This window comes from Girardinichthys multiradiatus, chromosome 23 (genome assembly GCF_021462225.1).
Source record: "Girardinichthys multiradiatus isolate DD_20200921_A chromosome 23, DD_fGirMul_XY1, whole genome shotgun sequence".
Classification (NCBI taxonomy): domain Eukaryota; kingdom Metazoa; phylum Chordata; class Actinopteri; order Cyprinodontiformes; family Goodeidae; genus Girardinichthys; species Girardinichthys multiradiatus.
In genome coordinates this window covers 34,496,148-34,514,871 of record NC_061815.1, presented here as the reverse complement: position 1 = coordinate 34,514,871, position 18,724 = coordinate 34,496,148, and positions in this window count along the sequence as shown.

The window sequence follows — 18,724 nt, the reverse complement described above, 5'->3', positions numbered from 1 at the left end:
AACAAGATAAGGGAATGTATCAATGTGCTGAAAGGGACATGATTGAATCTATGTGGAGTGGGACTTATTTATCAATAAAAGGTAAATAAGTAATTTCTTCATCCAGTATTTAAGAAATTATTTATTAATCCCAGTTACCAAGTGTGCATTTTTGTGTGAAGTGAAACTGGACATATATGTGTTATATAAAAACGCAGAGTATTAAAGGTACAAAAAAAATCAACTAGTTCATTTTTCTGACATGCAAGTCATTTTCAGGTCCTGTTTGTGGATGATTGGTGCCTCTAAATGTGTATGTTTTTGAAATGTTAATTTTTCTTCTATATACACACTAATAACCACATTTGTTTTCCACATCCAGTGTATATTTTATACTCTTTAATCTTTTGTTCTTTGTATGAGAACAGATCACAAACTTCTCTCCATTGAGAATTTAGTGAAGATTCAAGATTGCTTGTACAAAGATTCACTCCTGCTGAACTCACAGCCCAGTGACAGAGTACACGCAGTATCCAAGATAAAAATAATTCAGTGGATTCATACTTTCTACAGTCAGTGGTGTAAGGACCGGCCTACCCTGCCTCGTTTTAACCTTATCACGCTGATCACTTATGTTTGTGTGTGCGGAGAGAAAGTTAGCTGGGTAGGGCATTTGTGTAACCTAACAGGATGCTGCCAAAGACTGCGACCTTGATAGTGGTTCACTTCAATAGCCTCTACTCATCACAGAGTGTGTGTGTATGTGTGTGTGGGTGTGTGAGTGAGAGAGAGCTGCTTTGTAAAATAGCAGCATCCCCATGTATTAATTCTCCATTGAACTTAAGTGTTTTCACCCTTTATTCCCTTTAATCGAACATCACCACCACAACTCTAAAAGAGGCACAGTGCATGTATGTGCAATAACAGAAAGAATAATAAAAACAAATAACAATTGCTAACACCCTGTTATGGCTTGCGAGATATAGGACCCCAGAATGCAGACTAGAAGGCAGCATGTCGGTAAGTAAAAAGGTTTAATAACAAAAACTCACAGCAGGAGGCAGGAACAAAATAACAAACGGGCAGGCGAGACAGGCATGGCATGATCAAAAAACAAGACATGATCTGAGAAATGTTTCCGCGACGACTAACTGAACAGGTGTGTATATATGGAGTGAAAACCAGGTGGAGCAAGAGACAGATTAACTTGGAGCAGGTGAACCGAATAAACTTAATTGACAGACAGAACAAATCGTGGCTGTGGCAAAAACAGAGACTCTAATATACAAACAAAACCAAACTTGACAAAACATGAACAAGACTAAAACATGACCAGAAAAATAATAAATGATTCAAAATCTAAGAATAATAATAATAAATAATAACAAACAAAAGAACGAGTCAAATCTTTAACTGTGAAAAAACATAAGAAAAAACCCCAAACCAAAAACCAAACAACCCCAAATCATAACACACTGTAAAAACCTTAGATTTGGCAAAAAATGTAAAACCTGAAATTTTAAAGGATATGTAGTTTTATAAAACTAATCCACCTGCTGTAAAAAATATTTTAACTTAATTGAGAGTTACCTCCAATATTTGTCCAGGGATGCTTTTTTATCACGTTTTCCATGATGTTATCTTTTCAATATATGTAACAAATCTAAAATTTCATACAAAAGATATTTGCTTCTAGTGTTATGTTAGCTGTAATATCTGAATTAGTTTCACTGGTACTCCAGCAAAATTATAAAGGGGCTGCATGGTGGCGCACTTGGTAACATTATTGTCTTGGAGCAAGAAGGTCCTGGGTTTGACTCCCAGCCAGGGGTCCTCTGCATGGTTTGCTTGTTGGCCCCGTGCATGTGTGGGTTCTCTCCGAGTACTCTGGTTTCCTCCCACAGTCCAAAAACATGACTGTTAGGTTAATTGGTCTCTCTGAATTGCTCTTAGGTGCAAATGAGTGTATGCGTGTTTGTTTGTCCTGTGCATGTCTGTGTTTCCCTGCCCATAGGCTGCTGGAGATAGGCACCAGTTTCCCCATGACCCACTATGGAAGAAGCGGTAGAAAATGACTGATGACTGACTGGTACTCCAACAAAATTATTTATTATTATTATTATTTGATAGGAAAATCTGAGAGTGTTCGGTCCTCTCTGATGCTGAGAACAAGAAGTATTCAGGTGAACCAAGTGCAGTCTGGTTCAAAGCCAGATCACACAATTATTTTCTTGATATTATCTACACTGACGGAAAAAGATCAGGAAGTTGTGAGAACAGATCGGACTCTCCAAAGACATGTGTTTATAACTTCTCTAAGAACGTCGTCTCATTTGATACTGGGACATATTACTGTGCTGTGGCAACATGTGGACAGATATTATTTAGAAATGGAACACACCTGGAAATTCATGGTAAATGGCTAAATTCATTCATTAATGAAATATTTTAAATGTGATTAGTATTTTCTGATTTGTGATGTGTATAGTTTTGATAATCTTCAAGGATCCAGTCTGTGGTCACAGGAGGCCATCATAGTTATTATTTTTCTTTCTGCTGCCTTAGCCATAAGTCTGAGTGTTATGGCTGTCCTCCTATGCTCCATCAACAGATGTAATTGTGGACATCATCATGGTAATTCAAAATACCTTTCTTGTACTTATCTAAAGTAACCTGTTACACTTTGTTTAATCATTTGTTATCTAATTATCCAGAAGTTGTTAACCTGGAGAAAAACTTTAGACAGAACAGACAACAGGTAACGTTTTAGGGATTATCAAATATTTTGATACAATTTAAAAGAACAGATGAGTTTCATACATGTTTATTTGCATTATAATTTTTTTCATTGATCTTAGAAAGATGAAGACAGAACAATGTTTTCTACTGCCATCTTTACCATGAGGGGAACTGGCAACACTGAAACAAAGAACAAAGCAAAAACACAGATGATGTTTGCTGCAGTAAAACCTTTGAAAAATGTCCTATGTACCTTTGAGCTGATTGATCTAGTTCACAGTTGTTTTGAATAATATATTACAGCTCTGTGGTGGAAATTAAACCCTTAAATAATCTTGTGACACCAAGTTGGTTATAGTAAGATTAAGTATTTGTTATCTGTTGCAACATGAGAGTGCCAGACCAAAACCATCAGGCTTACAATGATACCACTCAAAGTATTTTATACCCATTACCAGACACATCCCACAATTTTGTCATATGTTGTTAATCTTTCCTGGTTTTGATCTTGAAATGATTGTCTGTTGATTGTATTCTATGTTATAGTTTGATGTATGACTGTATTAAAATAAGACTGTATTAAAACAAAATAAATTCTAGCAATAAAATTTAAAAATCAAGATACGTCTGTACAGGTCTTAAGCTGCAAGCTGTTTGTTTATTGACAGTAAAAATGTCATGCCATGAAAATACTAAACTGAAAAAAAATTTAAAAATATAGAATAAGAATATTTTTAATTCTTCAAAATAGCCACCCTTTGCTATCATTACCCCTTTGCTCTCTTGGCGTTCTCTCCATGAGCTTCATGAAGTGGTCACCTGAAATGGTTTTTCAAAGAGTCTTGATAGAACTTCCCAGACATTCATTGGGAGACGGCCAAAAGTTAATATTTCAGTCAGCACAGCAAAGTGCGGCTACTTCTATCTAAATCTAAAATATAACATATTTAAAGTTGTTTTACAATTTTTTGTTTGCTACATAATTACATATGTTCATTCACTGTTTTGATGCCTTCAGTGAAAATCTCCGTACAATGTAAATAGTCATAAACTTAAAGAAAACCATTAAATGAGGAAGGCGTTCAAGTGTATGTACAACCAAAATATTTACTTTATTTCTTTGTGACAGTACGCACAACCAGCTGTATGGCCTGTTCAATGGTTGGATCTGCTGCAACACTGAATAGTTAAGATGATGAAATTATCATTATAAGGCAAAGCCATTTACAAGTCGTCTAGAGTATATTTTTCTTTTTAGACAGTACACAGGGGGAATGATTGTTTGCAAAGAGCCCAAGGATGTCAGGATCTGGGTTTTGTGTTTTTGTGCTTGCTACATGTGCTCATTCTCAGGTGGTGCTGGAGCTCTCAGGTGTGCTGGGTGACAGGTGCGACTTATTCCAGTGATTGCCAGGAGGAGTACTTAAGCAGGAGGCTGCCATCACTTCAATGTGAGAGTGTTTTTGCCACAGTGGTACAAGCTCGAGCCACACTCCAAGTTATGCTTCGTTCTTCGATCTTGTTTGACTTTGTTTTTTTGCTCCTCTGCAGATTTTGAAAGCCTAAGCTTTGGACCTATGTCACTGAGTTTTCTGGACTATGTTTCTGAAAGTTACTCTGGATGATCAAGCCTGTCTTCGTTCTGAGGATTCCTATCCTGTGATCTACCTTCGTTTGGATTTGCATCAAGCTGGCAGCTTCCTGTCCTCTTCGTCTCCTGAGCCAAGCCACAAGCGTATCCTGTCCACCCTCCAACATAAGCCACCGCACATCGAACTTGCTTATGGTAACCTGAGCTCCACAGAACAGCACCAAGAGAACTCTCTATGGATATACCTGCTTAAGACCTGGATCCTGAATCTCATTTCCCCCTGGCGACCTGACCATCATAACTCAGTAAGCCGATCTCTGTATCAAAATAACTATTTGCTCTTAGTTTCGTTTTTCCCTCTGTACCCGTACTCATCCATTCTTTTCACTTCTCTCCTTACAGTGGGATATTTCGTCTGTTCCGTTCCTGACCATATCTTCAATAAACAACCTTTATTTTACTTCCTCCTCCTGAGTGTTCTATGTCATCATGTTCGAAAATAGCTCATACCCACATACAAAGGAACCAACTTTAACCCTCTATAATGCCTTTTGTTGAAAACTTGCAAACAAGTATGACTCTTAAATGTTTTCACCTTTTCAGGAGCTTCCTGATCCTCCAGAAGGACCACAAGGAGGGCCACCACTCTGGAATGTGGCCCGTGCACCCACAAAGACAACGGCCTACCGAGGCGAGCAGCCCCCTGCTGGTCCCCCATTTGGTGGGTGCCTTCAAAGACCCCAGGATGCCCCCACAGCCCCAGTGCTTTTTGACAGCAGTCTTCTCCAAAGCGTCTCAAGTGGATTAAAATTGAGGTGCACAAGGCTCATCAACCCACATCTCATGACGCTACTGATGTGTTGCAATGTAAACCCGTGTTTAAGAGAGACAATAATCTAATAAAGTGGATTGTCTCGAGTGAAAGCAGACACCTGCATAGGACGGTATTAGCTTAAATGACGCTATTATTGTGTAACTTCTGTAACATTTTCAATAGATCAACATCATAGCTGCCCAATCTTTTGGCTTAAGGAAACCTATTCACAAACACTGCAAGGTTATAAACCCTCAGCGAATGCTAATCCTGCTTGTCCACCTTGCTGTTCATTAGCCCCAAAGCTGTCGAACCTTTTAAAAGCTTTAGAGAAGCATCCTTAACAGCTACACTCAACATAACTGTCCAGCTGTACCATATACAGAGCAGTGTGCAGCATAAGAACTGAACACTACAGGTGCATCACAAAAGATTCGACTGTTGTAAACAACTTTAAAACTCATTTCAGAAAGTCCGTCCGTCCGTCGTCTTCCGCTTATCCAGGACCGGGTCGCGGGGGCAGCAGACTCAGCAGAGACGCCCAGACGTCCCTCTCTCCAGACACCTCCTCCAGTTCCTCCAGGGGGAGCCCAAGGCGTTCCCAGGCCAGCCGAGAGACATAGTCCCTCCAGCGTGTCCTGGGCCGTCCCCTGGGCCTCCTCCCGGTGGGACGTGCCTGGAACACCTCCCGAGGAAGGCGTCCAGGAGGCATCCGGTATAGATGCCCGAGCCACCTCAACTGGCTCCTCTCGATGTGGAGGAGCAGCGGCTCTACTCCGAGCCCCTCCCGGATGGCCGAGCTCCTCACCCTATCTCTAAGGGAGTGCCCGGCCACCCTACGGAGGAAGCTCATTTCAGCCGCTTGTATCCGTGATCTCGTTCTTTCGGTCATGACCCAAAGTTCATGGCCATAGGTGAGGGTAGGAACGTAGACTGACCAGTAAATTGAGAGCTTTGCTTTTCGGCTCAGCTCTCTCTTCACCACAATGGACCGGCACAGCGCCCCCATTACTGTGGCAGCTGCACCGATCCGTCTGTCGATCTCCCGCTCCATTCTTCCCTCACTCGTGAACAAGACCCCGAGATACTTAAACTCCTCCACTTGAGGCAGGAACTCCCCTCCAACCTGAAGAGGACAAGCCACCCTTTTCCGGTCGAGTACCATGGCCTCGGACTTGGAGGAGCCGATCCTCATCCCAGCCGCTTCACACTCGGCTGCGAACCGCCACAGCGCATGCTGTAGGTCTTGGCTAGAGGGGGCCAGCAGGACCACGTCATCCGCAAAAAGAAGAGACGAAATCCGCTGGTCCCCAAACCAGACCCCCTCCGGCCCTTTGATTCTATGTTGTGTTCTCATAGTGTGGTGCATGAAAGAAAACAGAGGTTGCATCTCGGCTGTCTTATACTGTTTGAAATTTCAAAAAGACCGAAACTGCAGGAAGTACTTTGAATCAACTGGTCCAAGACACCTCCCTTTACTCCATTGTGTGTGTGTTTGTGTAGATTTCACACATCTGCAATTTCCTGGGTAAACTGCTGTAGATATAAGGCGCTCCTGGAGAACCATTCCTCATCTGATGATTGACAGTGATATGGTCAAGCCTCATTTTCATGAAATCTAGGTATTTAATGAGAAATATACCTCGTGTGTCCTCTGTACCTCCTGGGTTGACTCCCGCGTATGACCTTACATTCAAAAACATTGGATGTCTTAAGTCACTTCCTCATTGAGCAAATTTAATGAGCCACTCTTACTTCTCTCCTCCTCAGACGCCACCTGCTGCCGGAGAACTCAGTTATTAAACAGTGAACATTACCAAATCTGTAAAATAAACCACTTGCCTTTGCATAAACTGTTTCCTGTGTGAGCTTTACATGGTGGTGTGAAAATCTATGACAAATATGACACTTAGTATGGGTAATTTGGCCTATTTGCCTTTCGAGCTGTTTGCCCTGGGTCAAACATTTTGGGTATTCTTCCACAAACGTTTCACAATTGTTTAGTTCCTCCTCACAGAACCGGGCTAACTAATTAGTAGTTTGCTTGGGGTCATTGCCCATTTAGAAGACCTTTTTAAGACAAATCTCTAACTTCCTGGGTTATGTTTTAATGCATTGCATAAATATTTCCACATAATGATTTCTGATGTCATTTGTTTTGTGAAGTGCACCGGTCTCTTCAGCAGCAAAACAACACATCATGATACAGCTGCCCTTATACTAGGTCTTCTTAAGCTTGCAAATATTTTCAGAATCAGCTTAAGTTTATAAAGGGCAAACAGGGAATTTGGCTGGTACGCTTAGCTCTCAATAATAAAGAATATCTTTTTTAAATGTACTTACAGTATCTACACAATTGACTGTACAATAGAATATAATGTGAGATCAGTCCAAGTATGCATGGTGTTGTTCTGGAAGTCTGACTGTTAAGTGTTCATCAGAGAAACAGCCTGGGGGAAGACAGTTTGTGTGCAATGTGTGTGGGGTCTGCAGAAATTGTAGCTGCCCTTTTCTTGACCCTAGACCTGTAAAAGTCCTGGATAGAGGGAAGGTCAGTCCTGATGATCCTCTCTGCAGCCCTCATGGTTTGTTGATTCTGGACCTGTCCTGTTTTGTGGATGAGCCAAACCACACTGAGATGGACGAAGACAGGACAGACTGAATTATGGCAGTGTAGAAGATGACCAGCAGCTCCTGTGGAAGGTTGTGCTTCTTGAGTTACCTCAGGAAGTACAGTCTCTGCTGGGCCTTTTTCCGAACATTGTCTATGTGTGAAGACCATCTCAGGTTTTGAGAAATGGTGGTTCCTAGGAACCGGAAGTGGTCCACAGCAGATATAGTGTTGTTGAGGATGGTGAGGGGGTATGTGGGGGTATGTGTGGGTGGTGTTCTCCGAAAGTCCACCATCATCTCCATAGTCTTAAGTGGGTAAAGTTCCAGGTGGTTCTGATCACACCAGTGTACCAGCCGATCCACCTCCAGTCCGTATGCAGACTCATCACTGTCCTGGGTCAGTCCAATAACAGTGGTTTCATCTGTAATCTTCAGGAGTTTCACAGATGGGTCCGCTGAGGTGCAGTCATTTGTATAGAGGGAGAAGATGAGTGGGGAGTGAACACATCCCGGGAGGCGCCGGTGTTAATGGTTCCTGTGCGGGAGAAGATGCTCCCCAGCCTAATCTGCTGCTGCCGGTCCTTCAGGAAGCTACTGATCCACTGACAGGTGGGGGCCGGGAATTTGAATTAGATGAGCTGCTGGTGGAGGATGTCTGGGTTGACAGTGTTGAAGGTCAAGCTGAAGTCCACAAACAGGATCCTGGAGTACATCTGTTAGGAATAACCTTTATTAATATGACTCATTGCTGTTTTTCCCATTTATACCATAGTGAAGTAAAATATAAGTTCTAATGTTTCCCTTTTGTTACAATAGGATAAGAATGCTCATAGACATACAGTACAAGGATAAATGGCCCAAAGGTTGTCATAAATGACCTGAGGCTGGGGCACTGGGGTTGATAGTGGAGCAGCCGGTATAACTGGTTTGATTAGAAAGCCACAGCACACTTAGATTAAGGATGGACACCCGCTACTACACAATCTAACAGATAGACACCACAATGGTGACACAGTCTACTGATAATCACTGAGGGAGGGCACATCCATTGCATTGGAGTGCCACATATAAAACTACATGTGACCTTCTTTAGGAGGCTCTTCGTCATCCTTACACAGACGGTGACGGTCCGAGACGGGAGCCTCAGCGCTAATCTCTGTAATCATCCCTCTACCTTAATTTAGAAAAAAGAGCTAAAAGTTAGAAACTGGTTGAGAGTCGTTCCTTTAAGACTCAGTGTTAGATAAAGTGTGTGATCGCTTCATGGGGACCAAGTACCGGAGGAGCTCCGAGGCGTCTGACCACCAACAGGGTGCGGTAGCTCAGACACATCCATGGGTGGTCGAGGTGTTGCAGGAGAAAGTGTAGTCCCAAGTTGACTGAATCATCTGCTGACCTGTTTGCCTGGTAGGCAAACTGCAGGCGGTCCAGCAGGGGGCCTATGAGATCCTTCAGGTGCTTCAACACCAGTCGCCCAAAGGATTTCATGACCACAAACATCAGGTCGACAGGCCTGTAGTCATTTAATCCTGTGCTGGTGGGTATCTTGGCTACTGGAATGATGGTGGAGCATTTAAAGCAGGACGTAATCTCACGTAATCTAATGGGCTATGTACAATATAAACAAGTGAATCAAAGATGGTTGAAAACCATGACCGAAAGAGTGATGCAACATTAACATGCAATGTTATTTATGTTTGAGAACCAAGGATTATCTTGAAGAATCTGGAAATGAAGTTAAGTTAGTCTTGGAACTAACTTAAGCAATAATTGGTATACCTTTAAACAACCATTCACAAGGCAAGATCAGATAAAATATTATCTTAACAAAATAATATTTTAAAGAACGATTTGCTGAATAAAACCGACCTTCTGGATGACCAATTCTCAATGGTGTTTAAATAACTGCCTTTATTTATTAAAATAACAATTAAGAAATATTATTTTGAATAAGAACCAAATCTTTGAGAAATGGGCTTAATTGTGTTAATTATTTATCAAGTTTAGTAAAATAATATTTAGAGAAATATTATTTTACTAAATTGAAAACTAACAACTAAATGATCTTTAGTAGGCAAGCATGTGGTCTTAGCTGTTAGCGGCTGTTAGCGGTTGAAGCTGACAAAAGAAGCTTATACCTTATCATCCGAAACACATACCTTTAAAATACCATTAATAAAAGGGTTAAAATGCATAAGCGTGGACGGCACATTATGGATGATCTTTTATGTTTAAAATCACCCTTTAAATAAAAAATAAAAAAAAACACAGAACACTAACTGAGCACATGTGCTGAGCAGATAATGTGCTAGCACTAAGATGGCTGAGTTTTCATCATAAACAAAACCAAATGTCATAAAACAAAAAATATTTAGATTATTTCATTCTAAACTACTTCTCTCTGCCCAAAACACAACCTCTTACATAAACCGTGCTGAGGGAAAGTTGTCGGAGGTGACGAAGTTGAGGAAGTATCCACAGTGAACAAAGGGTTAGCTCCAGCTAACCTCCGTAGCTGTGGGATGGGGCGGCATTTCTGTCGGCCCGCCAAACTGCACCTTACTGCTGTAACCATGGTGATGTGGTCCCGTTGTCCTTCCTTCAGACTGGGAAAACTGCTCTACTTGGCGTCGTAGAGACAGGGTCTCTGCTGGGAACTTACCCCTCCCTCCTACTTCCCTATTTTGAAAGGGAATTGCCCAATCCAGCTCTCCATCCAATGGGTCCGGCCACCCTAAACATGAAAGGTCTTACTAAGCAGGTTTACTGAAAGTTCTGTTTAAGCTGGTGTCGGGAAATAACACGCCTAACCTCTCACAGCCTGCATCCAGAAGTCTCGCCCTTCTTCAACTGGGGGTCTGGACGACCGAGTAGCCCACTGCAGTCATCCACTCCTCGACAGTCACTTCTGTTGAGGGCTGCTCATTCCCTAATATCACAACTGGCTCTTGGTATATGGGTTAGGTTAATTTTAGTGACTCGGCATGAGCTGCAAGGGGGCTGTATTAACAAGCTTGGCTAAGGCAACCTATAAAAACCTCCTAAAATATCTTAGAACCAGGCAACAAGACTTTTTACCACCAATGAAAAACCAACAATAAGGTGACTCAAATAATTGAATGTCCAAGATTTATCTAGAATTTTATATGCTTTCTTTAATTTGTAATGCTTTTGCAAGGGTCAGTAACAGCTTAAATTTGGCAACACATAATAAATTCAATAATAGAAATGAATCAATCAACTCAACCTGTCTTTCCCTTATGCTGAAACTAGTGAGTTTTGAGAGGCTTTGAAGACGGAGGATGTTTCTTCTGGTAACAACGAGCGATTTCTTGAAGGAAAGACGGCTTAATCTTCAGTTTTCTTCTTCTTAGTGGACAGGCACTGATGCTCCAGATTTCGTTGGTCAAACAGAACTTTGTTGTCATATCTCAGAAGACATAGCTTCCAGAGGCTGAAGAGTTGAAGGAAACCCCGGAGGTATAAAAGAGGTTGATTCAGCAATTCCAGAAGCCTGAAACGTAGAGCAATCAGTTGTTCACTGATCAAGTTCTCTTCTGTTGTCTGGATAAAAAGGCTGTAGATGAAATCAGATTCTTAATTTCGAGGCACAGTCCTTCCAGGGCACACAGGTTGATCCTCTTTTTAATGCAGTCGATCAGCTGGGCTGTGTCTCTGGTCCTCTGCCTCATCTGTAGCGTCTCTCTCCGTCCGATCTTGTTCACTGGTCTTCTGTGAGGAAACAACCGTGGTTCCCTTTTTTGGCATTGCTTTTATAGTGCAGATGCTCTTACTGGTCAGCCCTTTGTTAGGCTTCTCCGTTATTGCGCAACATGCTATTGCCTAATACGTTATTGCTCAATACTTAGTCATAGTCATTGTGACTTTGTGGTGCTGTTTTTTGGCCTTGAAGATACTAGTAATAGCCACACAGCTGGCTGTAGTCTTGCGTTGCTTGTTGGTTTTCAAAGATTCACTGTCAGCATGCAGCTGGCTTTATCATGTTCCTCCCTTCTTCGTCTCTTTTGTTGGCCTTCAAAAGGTTCGTTGTCAGCCCGCAGCCGGCTCTCGTCCTACAGTTCTCTCCCTAATCTGCACAATCTTAAACTTTACACAGTATTAGACATTCCATACTCAGCTTTCTGCATTTACTTTTTAGACAGTTATAAAACCATCACTTCATTCTTTTTTTATTCATGCATCACAACTGATCAACATTATATCTCTTTCATATATAGCTGATTGAGAATTTTAAACCTTAATGTTTTTTATTTCAATTATCAGTTCTCAATCATATTTCAATCAGTCAGTCAGTCAATCAGTCATTTTCTACCGCTTATTCCATAGTGGGTCACAGGGAAAAAAGAAAATGGGTATAAAAGAACTACTGAGAAGAAGAAAACTAACGAAAATGCAAAATAAATAAAAAGAGCTTTATGTCGTCAGTCAGTCATTTTCTATACCGCTTATTCCATAGTGGGTCGCGGGGAAGCTGGTGCCTATCTCCAGCAGTCTATGGGCGAGAGGCGGGGTACACCCTGGACAGGTCGCCAGTCCATCGCAGGGCAACACAGAAACAACCATGCACACACTCATTCATACACCAAAGGGCAATTTAGAGTGACCAATTAACCTAACAGGCATGTCTTTGGACTGTGGGAGGACGCTGGAGTACCCGGTGAGAACCCACACATGCACGGGGAAAACATGCAAACTCCATGCAGAGGACCTCATCTTCCAAGAACTCGGAGTAATATGGTGATCAAGGGACTTGCGGCGGGGACCAAGCATCGAGAATCTCAAACTTGTCGATGAAGTCAAGGTGAATCAAAAAGGGAAATGACACAGACTCTTTCTGGAGGACAGGTGATGAGGGAAATCCATCAGCAGCAAGAGTTGCTGCCATCCATGTGAGATTGTGTCAATAGGGCTATGCAGATGCGAGAGCATTGGGGGTAAGGACAGAGGGGGGGAGAAGTGTTGAGGGGGGATTGCCGACATGACCTCGGCCAGCAAGCCATCTGACAGTTGTGGAGGACCCGTCTCGTGTAGCATGGCATCACCTGTTGCAGAAGTCTGGGAGATCAGCTCCTCCAATGAGGCAGACAGGTGTTGCTCTTCGTCATCACCGACAGAGGTTTGACAGGTCACAGTCTATAGGTGACAGAGGTTTGAGTGCTGCCCTCTGCAGTAGTGATTGACACCTGGCATCCTTTGTCGTCAGTGCCTGGAGGAGGCAAATCAGGGGAGCTATGGTTGCCAATAGCAACAACCCTCCCGTCGAGTAGATGCAGGGTGGGCAACCAGAATCGATCTTTAGGATCTTCCCAGATGTAACTGATGATAGGGAGATACATTCCCCATTGCTGTGTCTTTATTCTAAAGGCACAATGTTTATTCTAAAGGGCATTCGAATGCCGATGTCCAGGTCACCTTATATCGTGTCTGAAGAGTTTGGGTCATAGTCATGGAGATAAAGGGTAGATCCCCACGACCCTCAATGCAGAAAACACTTGTACCTTAATTACCCCAGTTCATGAATGAATATTGGATACACAAACAGCAATTCATTCCTACTTAACTTAGTGCATATTATTGCATGATCGCATGACACTTGGATCCAGTTTGAAGAGTTATGTCAGTTTGCCTGCAATGAGACATTAGCGCACTGTGTCCCTCCGTCCAGTTCCACTGGGGACCTGCGTGGAAGAGGTCAGTTTGTTGCAAAAGCGGGGATTTTATTTGGACAGTGACGTCACGGGACGTCCACTGTTATTCCCCGTTTCTGGCTGTGCTGGAAGTAGGTCAATGAGATTTATTTTGAAAGTTCCAGACAAGTTCGTACTGGCCTTTCACCCATGTCTGTGGTCCCAACAAAGTGAACAAAGGTTTCTTGTTATGTGCAAAAGGTCTTGGTTAGCACACACATATCCTCACAAAAACTGATGTATGATGTCACCACCTCAGTAAGTTGGTTTCAATCAGTGGCTGAACTTTCAAAAACAGTCAAATCTGTGCAGTCAAAGCAGGCTTGTAACATCTGTTTTGACCCATCAGTTCACCTCTTAAAGGTCCGAACCACAGGTTTGGAAGCATTTAATTTCTGGTTGGGATGAGGTGGACCAAAGAGTAGTCAGAAAGTCCCAAATCAGCCCTGGTTACAGCATGATAAACATCATTTAAAGTTGCATAGCAGTGGTCCAGAGTGTTTTTTGTCCCTAGTGGGAGAAAAACAGACAAAAAAGAAAAAATTCTTGGCTAAAGGTTACATTTCTTATATGTAATTGAACCTCAAGAAACCTTCTTACAGTCAAGATTGCCTAATAAATGGCAGACCTAAATCTAATCTTCAAATTCTTTTCAAAGTAGTTCCTAATCTAGTGTGTTAGCATTTTCTCAGTAATGATCTGTTTGAAGAGTTTTAGTCAGGTTTCAGAGCTCATTGTAGCAAATTAAGGTATTTGTCTATGAGTACATTTGCAAACTGTAACTTGGCTTTTTATAAGTCTTTCAGAGAATGGCTTCTCCATCTCTGATTAACCTATGTCAGCCAGCATCTTCACAAGTTCTTATAAATTTGTTCTCGGTAGGATTCAAACATTTAAAGAAAACTGTTGTGAGTTAACCAATACCAATAGAGGATTCTGTTTGTTCTGTAGCTGAATGCTTGTAATCATCCAAAACTTCGACAGGCTCAGGAGACTAGTGAAAAGCCATGATATGAGTAAGCATTATAATATATTCTCTGAGCTAAATATTTGTAGTTCATCTGTCTGCAGATGTGCAATGAAATATACCAAATATACCTACCATGTATATTTTGGACAAGACCAAAAATACCTGGTAGGTATATTTGGTCTTAACCAAAGAAGTACTTAGTTAAGACAAAAGGACACTGGTTATTCAAAACTCTAAATAAAGGCTCAAATACAGATGTAAGTATTATTTACTTGAACACATACAGAATATTTTGTCATTCAAGTAAAGGTTAAGGACGGGCATAGGCTCAGTCTGAGCTAAAGTTTGTATTCATGCTGACCTTTTTTTAACTTTTTGTTTTTTACAAATGCAGATACTCTGGTTCCACTGGTCACAGTTGAACTTGGTCAACATGTGACATTAAAATGTGCATTTACTGAGAAATGTGTAAGTGTAGCAAGGCTTCAATGGTACAAGCAAAGTGCTGGAGATACTCTGAAATTAATAGTGATGCCACGGAAAACATCCATGTACGAACCAGAATTAGCTCCTTCACGATTCAATGTAACATACTCTGGGGATAGCATCAGTCTTTCAATTTTCACAACAGTTCAAGATGATGAAGGAATGTATCACTGTGCTCACATGGACTGGTTGGAATCTGCCTGGAATGGGACTTATTTGTCAATCAAAGGTAAATAAGTCATCTCATCTTCCTGTATTTTTAAAAATTCTTTAATACATGGAAACTCAGATGCATGCATCCTATTGGTAAATGAAGGCAACCTACATTGGATGTGTTAATTAAAGATTTGTGATCTCTAAGGCAGCTTTATTTAGAGAAGTCACAACGGCATCCTAGTCCTTAATATTTACGGGTTACATTATTTTCTGGCAGCTATTGGTTTTGTTAACTTTCTTAAGCAGCAAAAGAAATTCTTTTCTTAGTCATGTGGAAAGAAAAAGTAAAAACTTATACTTTTTATGGGTTTATTACTACAGTGGAGGCTTTGTCAAGTAAGAATGTAGACGCTCTCAGGTTCTAAAATAGGTCAAATGACTTAACCTCTGCTATAAAAACCACACACCACAAATCTCACAATTGTGCTATTCGTTAAACAGGTGAAGCCTAACTTGAAACATCTGATTTATTTTATACACCACAAAAATCATAGTGGTAGATATTAAGCATGCTAAAATAATTATTTTAGCATGCGTTTAAATGTATAGCATATCAGAGCTGAATTAAAAAAGAAATTATTATATTCATTTTTTTCAACAGTAAAACTTAAAAAAAGGACAATATGTTTAACCCGATGGTTCCTTTGCTCACCCTCTCCTTACTGTGCCTTGCAAAAGTATTCATCTTCATTTGAGATTTGGCACGTTTTGTCATGTTACAATCAAAAACTTCTATAATTTTTTGAAATTTTAAGAGTTTATTCAAAGCAAAGTAGTGTATTAAAATGACAATGGCAAATTTTACAGTTTTGAATTTTAGTTACATAAAAATACATTTAGGATGCTTTTGTATTCAGCCTCCGATCCCTGGGTAAGCTGGGAGAGTCAGTCAAGCAGGAATATAGCTCTATGGAAGAATGGCAAGAAGACATTTTTGAAAGAAAGCCATCAGAAATCCCCTTTAAAGTTTTCTGCAAGCCATGTAAGAGATACAGCAAACAAGTGAAAGAAAGTTATCTGTTAAAAGTGCAAAACAGAACTTTCTGGCAGCCAAACACTATGATTGGTTGAAAACTAACAATGATTATGCACCATTATGCATGTTAGTGGCACTATCAATCTGTGGGGATTATTTTCTTTAGTCGGGACAGGGAAGATGGTCTGAGTTGATGGGAGGATGGAAATTAATGCAGCACAATCCTAGAAGAAAACATATTAGGGGCTTCAGAAGAGAACAGTTCTATTGTGCTGCTATGTTATCCCCCCACATTTATGTCTGTAGTATTATCATTATTATGCATTATTTTCCACAGGAAAATCTAAGAGGACATCTAGCTACACAGTTGTTCAGAGGCCAACATTATCAGATCCATCCCATAAAGTGGATCCAGAAACTCTGCAATGTTCAGTCTTCTCTGACTCTGAGATCACAACCTGTTCAGGAGATCCCAGTGTATTCTGGTTCAGAGCAACATCAGATAAGTCTTTACCTGATATTATCTACACTGATGGAAAAACATCTGAAAATTGCGAGAAGAGATCTGACTCTCAGATGAGATGTTTTTATAACTTCTCTAAGAGCGTCAGCTTCTCTGATGCTGGGACATATTACTGTGCTGTGGCCACATGTGGACAGATATTTGGAAATGGAGCTATCCTTGAAAGGGGTATGATTATGTTTACATAACTGGAGGCTTTTTAAAAAATTGCCAATGATCTTATCGATAGTAAATGTCATACTGCATAAGCAATGACAAGCATATTTCTTTGTTTTCTAGATGAAACTTTTAAAATCAACATGCTGGTGGTCACAGTTATCTGCCTGGTCATTTCTGTGATTATTAATATTATCTTTATCTGTTGCCAAACTCAAAGACGTGCATGTCAACAATGCAAAGGTAGGTTTATATCTTACAATCATACAAGAAACAAGTTCATATGAAAACAAAAGATACTCTGAGAATCAATTGATGAGTAAAATTTTAGTTTTCAGTTTGCTCTTTGTTCCTTGTTTACAGAAAGATCTTCTTCACATAGAGGACAGAACATTGTTCAAAAAAGAGATGATATTGTAAGCACTAACAATAAATCACCTAATTTGTAGTTTGAAACTTAAGAGCTCGATATAAAAATATAATTTTGAAATGAAAATTATCCAAACAGGCTGAAGATGGACCAGATCTGAAATATGCTGCGTTACATTTCTCTGAAGGGAGAACGTCAAGAGGAAAGAAGAAAAGAGATCTGATGACTGAAGAAATTGTGTATTCTCAAGTTAAAGGACCAGCTTGAATGTGTGGCGCTGTAACATGTACAAAGTAACACTTGATTTGTTACTTTTATTCACACATGCACTTAAAAGTTGTGGATTGAGTTTTAACTGTTAAAAGAAGTGAGCATTTAAAAAATATAACTTTCAATATAGTGAATATTAATATTTTTGAACTATATATTTACTTTTTCTAGTGTTTTGGTAAAAAAATTAAACAAGCTGGCTTCATGGTGTGTTTTATGTTTTGTCAAAAAAATCCAATCTGTAAAATCTGCATTTCCATCTGAATAAAACAAATTAATACTGTTTGTTTATGTGCCAGTGCCAGAAAAAAATAGTTATGCTAAACCTCAATAATACATTGTATAGCTGCACAATGGGGCAGTTGGTAACACTGTATTGTAACTATTATTATATTATTTCATATTGTTTTAAATAATAATTTGGTCTGTTTAGTGTTGTCTGGTGAATACCACCCCAAATGGTAGTGGTATTAGGATAACAGAGACAGGATGAATCAAGCTCTAGTATTACTGCACACACATGGAATAAATTCACACAATTTCTTAAAATACAATATTTTATTCACAAAAATAATTCAACTCCAAGTCAAATATATTTCAATTAACAAACTATTTATTATACTAGAATAATTCAACTAAAACTACCAAGCAAAATGAAGGAATAAGAAAAACTAATGAAATACATACAAATGAAAGAACAAGGGAATTAAAAATCATTATAAACCATGACGAATAAAGTGATACAATATTACCGTACAATGTTATTTATGTTTGAGAACTAAGAATTATCTTGAGGAACCTGGAAATTGGGTTAGATTAGTCTTAAAACAATCATTGGTATACCTTCAAACCACAAATCACAATCCAAGATCAGAAGAGTAGATAAAACATTACTTTAATAAAATAGTATTTTAAAGAATGATTTGCTGAATAAAACAACATGTTGGATAATTAACTCTCAATGGTGCTTAATTTGTCATCCTTATTTAGTAAGATAATATTTAAGGAAATATCTGGAATGGGAACCAACAACCTTTCTGGATAAATTATTCTTAATGTTGTTTAATTAGCTATCACATTTAGTGAAATCATATTTAGGGAAATATTTTTCTTAGATTGGAACTAATAACCTTTCTGGACAGTTGTTTCTTAACAAGCCATTACCTGGTTAATGGACTACTAAAATGGCGACGAGGAACGCCTATGGACTCTTAAGATAGAGGCGAATTGCATTTAAACCTATGACTTAACTTCCATTAATATACCTTAATGATCAGTTTAAGGGGCACTGGCTGGGCGTTATGGCAGTTTTG